Source organism: Sinocyclocheilus anshuiensis, unplaced genomic scaffold (genome assembly GCF_001515605.1).
Source record: "Sinocyclocheilus anshuiensis isolate Anshui unplaced genomic scaffold, SAMN03320099.WGS_v1.1 scaffold912, whole genome shotgun sequence".
NCBI lineage: Eukaryota > Metazoa > Chordata > Actinopteri > Cypriniformes > Cyprinidae > Sinocyclocheilus > Sinocyclocheilus anshuiensis.
In genome coordinates, this window is record NW_015549618.1 from 706029 (window position 1) to 718925 (window position 12897).

Consider the following 12897-nt stretch of genomic DNA (forward strand, 5'->3'; position numbering starts at 1 on the left):
CTGTATTTAACCGCACATGGTCAAGGGAGACATCACCCCAACTTCCTCTCTCTCTTTCCCTCCCTTCATCTCTCACTTCTCTTTTCTCCCTCCATCTCTCACTCTCCCTTTTTCCCCTACCAGAGAATCCAACACACTATTACTACACTTAAAAATGAAATTCTGTCATCTACTCAATTGAGTTGGTTAAGCTCCAAAAAGGACAGAAAGGTACTGTATCATTAAAATAAAAAGTTCATGCGCAATATTTAAAAAAGTCTTATAATGCCACGATATCTTTGTTTGAGGAACAGACCAGAGCATTTGCATGTTCTAGTGCCCTTACAATCTCTTTCATGCTTTCGTTTGTAATGCATATAAACTAATGACGTTTCTTTTGTCTTTCTGCTGATGCTTCTTCTGTGGTGTCAAGTGTGTACTTCTGGCAGTATGCATAACTGTACCTGTGTCCCAATTTGCAAACTTTCTACCTATAGTATTCGTGAAAATTGGAACGCATGTGTGTAAGACTGACAAAGTGGGTGCCAAACAGAAAGTGAGGTTGTGGCTTTGCAACTCTTTGAGCTATTGAAATTAATCTTGGTATTTATCATTACCACTATGAACCGAGAGTACCTGAGTGATTTGAGACAGCGCCACCTATTGGTCATGAAATCTGAAAAATTACTTTTTTGCTTAAAACTTCTGAGTAGTTTGGGGTAAAATAATGAGAACATAATGGGGCATAACGAGCTGAATAATACACAGTCTAGGTTGGCCATATTGTTTATGTACCATTTTGAATTTTGACGAAAATAGCTGTATTTTACGAACGCATTGCCAATTTGTGACAAAACTTGGTATGTGTCATCGAAACCATGTCCTGAGGGTGTCTGAGAAAATTGAAGACAGCGCCACCTTGTGGCCAAGTTACTTTCTTGCTTGTATAGTTAATGGACCAGTAGAGTTTGGGCAGAGAAAACTAGTTTTTTGATTGAATAACATAAGTTAGGAATAACAGTCTTAAATAATTACCTGCAAACAATTAAATGTAATTAACTCCAGCAAAGCTGTAGGCATTCAGATGTTTGGCACAATTATACAGTTTAGAGGTTATACAAAAATATCTGACCACACAACTGACCAATCAGAATCATGTATTCCAAATAATAATAATAATAATTACGAGGGGAATTTAATATCAGTGTGCTGAGGACAAGAATAAATGATTGAGCTACAGAAAGGGTGGTCAGGAACAAGAGAGGTGAAACTGAGATCTGTTTCCAATTATGAGAAGTAGAGAGAGACAGGAAATAAAAGAATTAAACGGATGAATCAACTACAGATTCTTCTGTATGTTCTCCATATCTTCAATTTGATCCCTTTGTGGTCTTTGTGGAAGAAGTTGTAGGGATGCAGAGGAAGAAAGGACGATGTGTGCCGAAGAGAAAAAGGGGGGAAAAAGACAAAGTGGGTGGGTGGAATGCAGGCAGGCAGATATTCAAAAGTTCCTCATGCTTTATGGAAGAGGAATGAATCCCTTATGGAGGAAAGGAGGGGAAATAAGACAGATAGAGGGAGAAGAGAAGGAGTGGGTGGAGTGGACAAAGGAAAGTACCTGGCAGGACCGTGTGGAGGTTGTCAACTCAGGTCCATGTGGATTTAAATCATAATGTCGAGGTTTATGTTTTGCAGTGTGTCGATCTGGTAGGCTGCCAGAAGGAAGCGGGAGTGAGTGGGTAAGGGCCCAGATTGAGGGAAAATATGTGTGTGTGTGTGGTTGCGATGGAAGAAAGGGAAATTCAGAAGTGCTTACAGTGCCCAAAGTGCATATATTACTCCACAGAAAACCATACGCTTCTCTGCAACCTTCCATACAACCCACTCATTTCCAACACAAACATTTGCAGAGTTTACAAACCATCCCAAATCACTTTAGGAATAGTTCAGCCAAAAATGAAAGTTCATGTCATTATTGTGTCGCATGTATGCTGTTTAAAATGACACATTTCTTTATCAGCCATGATTCTGCATCCACTCTGGCAGGCCATAAGCGTCCATCGCTCATCTGTGATTATATTGACTCTGAGCTCTGGCTTTCTGAGCCCAGCTGGTTTTGTGTTTTCTGGGATGTGGATTTTTTCTACACACTTGCATACACAAACGCAATGACTCATACATATATGCATTCGAACCACAAAAATGGCCATGTCACCTAAAAACCATCAACATTAAAACGGGGGATTTCTCCTCATGCATGGATGGAAATTGAAGGGTGGATCTTGCAATACTTAACTCAAGTCTCTTAACAGGGGCCTTTTTCAAGTCAAAAACTTGAATGGTACCATGTCAAAAGTATGTGGTTGGTCAGATTTTTTTCAGTGTTTTTGAATTAATTATCTTTCATGCTTACCAAGCCTGCATTTATTTGATCAAATATACATTAAAATTGTGAAATATTATTACCTTTCAAAACAATGGTTTTCTATTTAATACATTTTGAAATGTAATTTATTCTTGTGAGGCAAAGCTGAATTTTCAGCATCATTGCTCTAGTCTTTAGTGTCACATGATCCTTCAGAAATCATTCTAATATATATACTGATTTGCTGCTTGAGAAATATTTCTTATCTAGTGAAACAATTAGTTTACCTTTAGCTTCTTAACTTTGAAGTTAGAGTCATCCTGTAATAACAGCTGAATCCAGTTGTAAAGAAAATGAAAAAAGTCTTCAGCAGGAGTGTGTAACGTTCTCATGGTTCTTCTATCACATCTTCACTCAGCAGCTCAGACTTTCCCAGATCTGTTTGTGTACATGGGGAGCTGTAAAGTCAGAATAATTCATATACTGTGAGAAAAGACCACGGGTTTTCTCATTTTGAGGTGTGCACATATGTCAAAAGATGTGAATTTTTCATCTCCCTTTTGCGATCTGGCACAGGTTTTTTTACTTTTGAGTTAACGTTTGCAGTTTTGAAACCTCATCCACCCCACATAGATACTCAATGGAGCAGCGGTACAGCAGGGCTTGAAGCAATCTCTCTTGGCTGGGTGGAAAATCGAAAACAGCTAATGAATGAAAGAAAGATAGAGTCAGTTTTCATTCCCTCTAACGTTTTTGCCTGATTTTCTCATTTGTGGTGGTTATTTCTCAGGCTTAATGAGGCACAGTGGATTGCAGCTTTGAATGCAGAATGGACTGTGTGCGTCGAGCCAGATCTTCAACACAAAGCAGCTTACGCACTTCGTATACAGCCGTCTGAGTTTCACAATCATGTCAGGGATTTGGCCCACCTGATACTTCCCTCAGCTTAAGCACCTTGGCAAGTGGGATCTTAACAAAAACACCAGTAATAGTGATTGTGAAACATCTAGAAAGTCCTTGTTGGCTCAGCAAGGATGCAGAACTCTAACACCAGAGATGTTGGGTTTTAAAGGGAAAGTTCATCCAAAAATTAAAGTTCTGTCATTGTTTATTCACCCACATGTCGTCCCAAAACTGTATGACTTTGGGGCCATTTACACGACAACATTTTCAGCCAAAAACTGGAAACTTTTTATGCGTTTTGCCTGTTCATTTACACGACAACGGCATTTTGGGGACTGAAACCGCATATTTTTGAAAACGGGTTTCAAAGTGCAAGTTTTTGAAAACGCCACCGTTATCGTTTCCGTGTAAACACCCAAAACGGGAATCTTTGAAAACTGTAACGTTATGCGCGTGCATAGTACGTGTTAGGTATGTAGACATGCGCAGTACGTGTCGATTTTAAAGGTTAGCATGAACAAACATACACAACAATGGCGGAGTACATGGTACTGTTGTTGCTGCTCAAGAGTTTGCTAACGCTTCTTCAGCAAAGTGTGGATTTACTTCACCAATATTACAAGCAACAGCGGAGACGCATCATATACAACATATAATCGTCACTTCCCTACAGGTACTGTTTACTAACAAGGTGACAGCGCCAACTACTGGCCTGGCATACGTAATACAGCATTTTCGCGGATATGTGTAAACGCGAATTGTTTTGAAAACGTTGCCGTGTATGCGTGAAACTTTTTAAAAACGCAAGGGAAAAACTTTTCCGTTTTTGACTAGATTGTTGTCGTGTAAACGTAGCCTTTATTTCTTACGTAGAGATGTTTCGTAGAATGTCCAAGCTGCTCTTTTCCAAGACCACAACAGCAAGTATGTATTTTAGAGATGATTTATTTGATTATGGAGATCACAAGGGAAGAAAGTTAGTTTGCAGTGCCATGATTTAGTCGAAATATGGACTCCAACTTCTTGTTGTTCTCTGAAACTCGGGAAGTTTTTGTTTACCCACCCCGTTTTTTGTAATCTTGCCGCACATGCCTAAAACTATTCTCCTCAAATGCTGGTGCTGCAGTTTCTCTGAGATTGTGGCTTTGTAGACGTAAAAGTGAAGCAGATGGTTGTCAGATATTCCACTGATGAGCTTGTTTGCCATTGTGGTCGTGTGGTGGGTCATTGGCATATCCTCAAAACCAAGCTTGACCTGAATTAAACCGAATTTTGTGGAAAAATGTACTCTAGGAAGGGAAGGCTTAGGGATTGTCCACTTGAAAATGAACATGCAATCTTTCGCCCTAATGTTGATTTAAATCTGTGTGACTTTATTTTTGTTCTGTGGAACGCAAAAAGACCATATTTTGAAGAATGCAGGTGCAGTTACATTTCAGTGAAATTTTGTGGACAAAAGGATCCATTGTCTATTGTCAGTAATGTATGAAGCACAGATCACTCAGAAGTCACTTTCAAACCAAGCAGCTTTCTGTTGGTCAGTGGTGCGAATTTAAGTGACCAACTTGAATCTGTTGCGAAATCAAGCAAAATTCCCCATTGCGTAGATTGCTATTGAAATTAGTGGATTTTGCCAGCAAAATATTCAACAAACAACAGTAAATGTGACCACACTTTAAGGCTTTCATACTTTAAAAAATGTAGACCATTCATATATAACCCAAGCTTCTTCTAACTACACTCACATAAAACAAACTTCTTTCTCAGCTCATGAGTGTCGGCCTGGATTGGCGCACATGTGTCGGCTCTCTGATGCCAGTGGTTCTGTGGCGCCTCTCGCAATTGATCACAACCATTACTGATGCTTGCAGATGGATCATCACACTGCCTGAGAAGATTCTCTTGCTTGATTTATGTGCATTCGGAGCCATGAATTCACAGATGGCAGTGTGTTTTCTGTTTCTGCACGGCAATGCATGTCCGAAAGCCTCTTTCTTTTCTTTTGTCGTCTGCTTTCTTCAAGTTATGAAATATGTGGACTGTATGACTTCAGAGGTACATTCCATGTGCAGTATTTCAGGTACACACACACTACCATAGTGGGGACTTTCCACTGACTAAACTGAACAAATTGTTTGATTTGATTAAGACTTTGTATGTTTATTAGGCCATTTTCCTTGTGGGGACTTTTCCAGTGTTAATTTTCTTGTGCTATTGTTAGCTAAATTGTTAATTTAAGACTAAAGCTAAAAAAAAAAAATGATGAATTAAAATAAAAATGAAATGAAAATATTGCCTCGGGAACTAGCTAAAAGAAAATTTAAGTAGAAGTACTACTGAAACAGTTTTAATTACAGTTTTTCCGTGAGCATCTAACTGCCTCATAAAAAAATTATATTCCTTCACTTTTTCTGTTCTCTACTATCCTTATCCCTTCCTGTCCTAGCTTTTAGTACTTTGAATGATGACTGAAACCTTGTATAACAGGCACTTCTCGTGTCTATTACCATCTTATGGTAAATTGTTTGTTGTATTCCTAAATTGTAAGTCACTTTGGATTAGGGATGCACCGATACCACTTTTTCCAGTACTCGCCCGATACCGATACTTTTATTTTTGGTACTTGCCGATACCGAGTACCGGTACCAATATTTTTATTGCATTTGTACATTTTTTAAATATTGGGTACAGAAACCAAAAGAGTATGTATAATGTTAGTTGGTTAACTTTATTTATCAAATAGATAGTCGAACCTACATTTATTCAGACACCTTCAACATTTCTCCCATTATCACAGTTTATTCGCTATAGTTTAGAAAATTTTAACGAGTACGAGTACAGGAGCTCAGTATCGGGCCCGATGCATCCCTACTTTGGATAAAAGCGTCTGCCAAATGAATAAATGTAAATGTAAATTAAAGTACTAAAATTACAATAACTACAATACTACAATAAAATTTATTTATACTACAATAAATAGCAAATAAATTTGAGGACGATTTAAACCCAGATGATTGTAACCAGTCTTAAGTTTGTCTGCCTTGGGAAAGCTAGCGTGTCTCCAACATAGTGATAACACTCGTTGCCTTCTCTAGTGCAAGTGATTTCTGTTAAATAAAAGATCTCCTTTTAAAGTGGACTTTGAGCTTTGTAATTTGCAGATCTTTTTTATGCTCAAACAGCAACATTACAGACTAACTAAAGTTGAAAAAGTGAAAAAGCATAATAGGGCCCCTTTAAAGACAGACAATCAAGTCATGTAGTCTGAATAACACAGCGATCTGCCGACGTTGTAAAGGGTTACTCCACCCCAAAATAAAAATGTTGTCATTAATCACTTACCCCCATGTCGTGGATACTCTCCAAAATGGTGCTACGGTAATGCGGAGGAGACAAATAGTTGAATTTATTTTTCAGTTTTCAGTTATTTTTATTTTCTTTGCATACAAAAAGTATTCTCGTAGCTTCATAAAATTCAGATTGAACCACTGATGGCAGAGGGACTATTCTGACGATGTCTTTCATACTTTTCTGGACCTTGACAGTGTAATTTACTTGGCAGTCAATCGGACAGTCACAAGCCTCCTGGTTTTCATCCAAAATATCTTAAATTGTGTTCCAAAGACGAACGAAGCTTTTACGGGTTTGGAACGACATGGGGGTAAGTGATTAATGACAAAATTGTCATTTTGGGGTGGAGTAACCCTTTAAGTCGTGTATTGTGAACTTAACCTAAGGTATTCAACTTCAGGCACATTCCTAGTCGTCACCACATAAAATTTCAAAACAACAACTAAGAAGTGATGCAACAAAACTAGATAGCTCTCATTATAATCAACGAAGTCTCTGTTGACCATGAGCTGGGCACCACAATAAAGGTTTTCATTTTTTACTATCTTTGTAGAGACATTTGAAGACATGTGGAGATCATTCAGCTGGTGTGTTTAGACTGAGTTACCGTCTACAAGGACGCTTTACAAAGCCAAGCAAACCCACGTGAGATGTTCAATTCAGTTCCATCAGTCTGTTTGAATGGTAAACTGGTGCTGCATGTCATCCTGATGATGAATGAGTTTTCATTCTTTCTCCGTCTGTCCTGCTCTCGCTTTCTCTACTAATGAAGTGTTAATCTTACAAGCCAGTCTTTAAATATCTGAGGGTGTTGCGTTATGTCCTCATAAATCCTGTTATTCTTTCACTTCATCCCTCGCTTCAGTCCTGCGGTGGAGCGAGTGTGAGGGGGCTGAGGGACGAGTTGTCCTTTTCCCTCAAGGCCATGAAGATTGTCTTTACTCTAAAGCCAAGCTCATTCAGCAGATGCATTCTGCAACTACCAAAGACACTGATGTCAAAGACCGCAATCGTCATATGCTTGTTTGGCTAAAACAACAACACATTTGATAGTTCTTCCGGAGTAAAAGACAAATGTCTTTTTAAGTACCCTATTCCAGTCTTAAAATTGATCTAGACGTGTGTTTACATAACCAACATTTTCAGAATAAGGTCTATGTTCTAGTTAAAGGCTGGAAAGCACTATACACTTTTGCCCAGATTTTTGCCCGATTTACAATTTGGAAAAGCCAACGCTAGTTGCCGAAAGTCAAAGCCAGTCTGCAGATTTGAATTGACAGATTTAATAGAAAATCGCGTAGTGTATGATGGTCACAGACTCTGATTTTTTAGCTTCAAACTCTGATTCCATCCAGATATCAGACATTTTAGATACTTTGAGCCGATTTTAGAACACGTTTTTATTCATCACACGTCTCCTAGCAGCAAGGCGTACGTTTCTGCGTGAGTTTGTGATCAGAAAATGAGTTTAAATTCCTTTAGTGTGTTATCCTAGTCGTTTAATGTACAATGGCCAGTCTTTCCTCTGTGGCTATTTACAAAGTCAGTAGGCTAAGTGTACGATGCCTAACATTTTAAGATCTGTTCAGATTTTAAAAGTCATGTAGTGTATTGCCTTAAGCCTTTATTCCAGAAAATGAATAAAGGAATACAGCTATTGGAGAATTTCTGTAAAAAGCGCATCCTAAATAAACTACCCTTGTAAAAAAGAAGTAGACTAAAAGAGTGCTTGTTATGAAAATAATATACTTTAAAATGTAGTGCTGTCAAACGATTAATCGCGAATAATCGCATCCAAAATGAAAGTTTTTGTTTATATAATATAACACACATACAGCATATATTTCGAAAATATTTAAATTTACATGTATATATATATATTCATATATTTATATTCATATCATTTATATTATATATAAATATATTTAAAATATAAACATAACATTTTTCTTAAATATATACATGCATGTGTGTATATTTATATAATAAATATACACAGTACTCACACAAATATTATGTAAACAAACTTTTATTTTGGATGCGATAAAATATATATATACTTATATACTTAAGTGCAAACTGAATGTAATGTTTTCAGACAATTACTATATATTGCATGTTAATTGCAATGCAGTGTTTTAGATTTAAAAAATTGTATAGTTTGAATGTAGGTTAAATGATATTAGTTGAACCCATGTAAGTAGAACTTAAGTACATTTTTATATATAATTTCATAATTACTCCTGTTATCTTGAAATGAAATGTACTTTAATGTCATTTCCATCAAAAAGTGTATGTTATGATTCATGTATTTAAATGTATTTGTTATTACACCTTTTTAATGAAGTTGCAATTTAGAACATTTAAAATATATTAATTTTAAGTGTAATGTTATGTAACGAGGTAAAATTATACTCAAATGAGTTCAGTGCTTTATTCTGTTAGTCAACACATTAAAGTGTACTCTTTTAAAGCAAGACAAAAGATTATAAAAACAATGATTTAAAATATAATTTAAAGCAAATATTACAAAGTGAGAGTTTTAAAAACATAGTGAAAGTGTACATAGTAAAACATGAACGTGTACTCTAGTTCACCCAAAGATGAAAATTCTCTGTCATCACACAGTTGCCAGTAGCCTTAGAGTTATATAGTATGGAAAAATTCTGTGGAAGTTATGCAAATATTAATTTACAGATATTCTAAAAAAAGATGTTTACATGACCCAAACTTCTGTTATATTCAGATATCTAAAAACTAAAATATTGACTTTAAGAGTTAGCTCACCCAAAAATGAAAATTAGCCTGTATTTTACTCACCTTCGAAGCATCCTAGGTGTATATGACTTTCTTATTTCAGACAAATCCAGTTGGAGTTATATTAAACATTGTTCAGGCTATTCCAAGCTCTATCATTGCAGTCAGCGGGTGTTGCAGTTGAACAGTCCACAAGTCGTCAAATAAAGCACGTGCATCCATAATAAAACGTGCCTCACACGGCTCTGGGGGGTGAATAAAGGCCTCCTGTAGCGAATCCATGCGTTTTTGTAAGAAAAATATCCATATTTCAAACGTAATAAACACTTTTCTCTCACTTCTGCTGACTGTCGTGTGTGGAAGTGTTCTGGCAGATGACGTAGGACGTAGGCGTCGTGCGCGCACCCCTGAGATGTGCTAGTCTCACGAGTTTGTTTAAGGAAGTTTCCTTATTTCAGCAAAGGAAAACCAGTCTCCTCTTGGCTTATATCGAAATCCTTCGACATTTTTCTTTACAAATGCTCAGTTTGTGCTTCTTTTTGTGATTCATGACCGGTGCTTTGTTTTGTTCTCTCTATTTGTTCGTCACTAATCATGCTACGCCGATGTCCTACATTATCCGCCGGAACTGCTTCCATGTATGACAGATAGCGGAAGTGATAGAAAAGTGTTTATAACATTTAAAATATGGATATTTTTCTGACAAAATGCACGGATTCGCTACAGGAGGCCTTTATTCACCCCCCAGAGCCGTGTGAGGCATGTTTTATTACGGATGCACACGCTTTATTTAACGTGTTTTGGACTGTTGAACAGAAGCACCCACCCACTGCATTGATAGAGCTTAGAAGAGCTAGGACAATTTTTAATATAACTCCGATTGGATTCGTCTGAAAGAAGAAAGTCATATACACCTAGGATGCTTCGAGGATGAGTAAAACACAGGCTAATTTTCATTTTTGGGTGAACTAACCCTTTAATCTGGTTATGACTTAATCAGAATATAACCAAATTCTGATTGATATTGGAATATCGTTGTGTATATAAACACAGTCATTGTGGAATAATGGAAGAAACTTTTTTTGGTATTATGTTTTATATCTAGCCTTGATTTAGCTCTTCATATCATAACCGTTTATCATTAATGGCCAGAACTTTCCTATATCTCAATGAGCTAAATCTTTCCAGCTTTCTGCACATTCACGCAAGTTTGTTTTTTGAGATAAAATTAAACCCTCATTGTTGATTCGACCATATTAGCATTCAGGTTTGGCTAAATATTTAGCCTGCTGTGCTCTGCTTTCCATTGTATGTTTTTTTTTTCTTAAAGCTGCCCAACAGGTGCAAGTGTTTAAGCGATTTCTTTTATAACTTCTTGACTTGAGTTCACTTACTTTCAACAAAGTTTCCCAATGGAGACATCAAGGTGTTTATGTGAAGAGTTATAAAATGAGTGAAACATGAAGAAGAACATACTGTATTTCTCAGCAGAGACGATTTATGAACATCTTTTCTTGCAAAAATCCATGGGAGCCTATTAACAGCCAAAAACAGTCCTTGTCAGAGAAAAAATAGACATTTCCTGATTAATCTGTCCTAATAGAAAGACCAATTCATAGTTTAAACAAATAACGTTCCTTTCCAAGTGCTGATCACATTGCATGATGGAGCATGATATTTTCCATGAGCCACGGCTCTCAAATTCAGAACAGATTGCAGAAGTATCATTTAATCAGAAAAGGGAAGGAAAATGTGATTATTTTTTTCAGCATGTGGAAAGGTGATATCATAGTGCAGATCAGCGTGCTAACAAATGTCTTTTTTTTCGACAGATGGTTTGAAAGATGAATTGTGCTTTCTGCTCATTTGTTAACTAAAGTTCTAATTTGTATAAAAACATCTGCAGAATGAAAAATAAATGTAAATGAAGATCAGGAAAAACTGTCCAAAAATGAAAATTTTCTCATTATGTATTCACCCTCATGCTGTTCCAAACTTGTCTGTCTTTCTTTCTTTCTTTCTTCTGTGGAAAACAAAAGAAGATATTTTGAAGAATGTTTTTGCCCTTACATTGAAAGTCAATGGGGTCCAAAGTCCTTCCACAGTAACAGTTTACTTAAAGCCTTTGTGTATAATGCATTATAAAAGTATTCATAATTTACATTGCAGTCCATTACATCTTTTCATAAATAATTGTAAACAAAATAAAAGCGCATTATAATATTTGCAGATATTGAAATTGATGTTTTAATACATAATACTTTCTAAAGGTGACAATGAATAAAGTATTATAATGTATTATAACTGTGATAACAATAATACAATGCATTAAAATGTTCATTACATTGCATAATTGATGTACATATATCAAAATCATTCAAAAATTACAATCTTGTCATTATTTATTCATCCTCATGTTGTTCCAAACCTGCTTCACTTTCTTTTCTCTGTGGGACACAAAATAATATATTTTTTAAGAATATTTTGTCCATACAATGGAAGTGAATGGGGTCTGAAATGGTTGCCTTTTATTCAATGGACAAAAAAAAAAAAACACTTTAAAAATATATAAATTTCTCTTCAAGAGAAGATAAAAGTCACACAGGTTTGGAATGAGATGAGGGTGAATAAATAATGACAGGATTTTCATTTTTGGGTGAACTACATTCTTAAAAGTTTCTAAGGTTCCATGAAGAACATCCATGGAATCTTTCTGTTCTTTATAGTATAAAAAGGTCCTTTAGATTATTAAATAGTTATTTACTTTAAGAAAAAAGTCGATCTTTTAAGAACTGTTCACTGAAATGTTCCTTGAGGAACCAAAAATGTTTCTTTCATTTCATCACTACAAAAACCTCCTTTTGCAACCTTTGTTTTTTGGAGTGTACCACTTTAACACAGGCATAAGACTGTGTTTTGCAGCAACACTGTTACACACATCGCCAGAACATTCTCCACTGTAGATGAAGCATGTCTCCAGTCCCAGCAGCCGTTTTGAATTTCATCATCCTAATTATTCACCCTCCGCCATTGCGAGCAGTCACTGCGATGTGTAACATGGCTCCTGCGTGTGTGAAGTGTAGGTGGGCTGCAGGCATCAACGCCTGTCATTCACAACGCTTGTTTGGTTTAGGGTCAAAGGTTATGAGGCATCTGTTCACTAACCTCCAAGTGTGTGTGTGTATATATGTCTCATTCAGGTGTAATCGATCCTCATTTCATACAGACTGCAATTAAACGCTGACATCTGGAGTTCCTCACTAACAATCTCTGGCACTGTGTATGACACATACATACTGCCAACCCTCCCATTCTATTTTCTTTTCTCTCCTTCGCCCTTGTTTATCGCCCGTCCGTCTCTCGCATTGAGGGCTGCAGTGAGATTTTGCTATGAAAGAGATGGGAAGCTCTGCAGGAGAAAAGTTTATGTTTGGCATGTGGGGGAGAATCAAAGTGCAGTTTTAGGTCAAAGTCAACTGCGTGAAGTTTGGAGATACACAATCTGAACTTTTGACAATGGCCGAAACTCACGAAACTTGTTG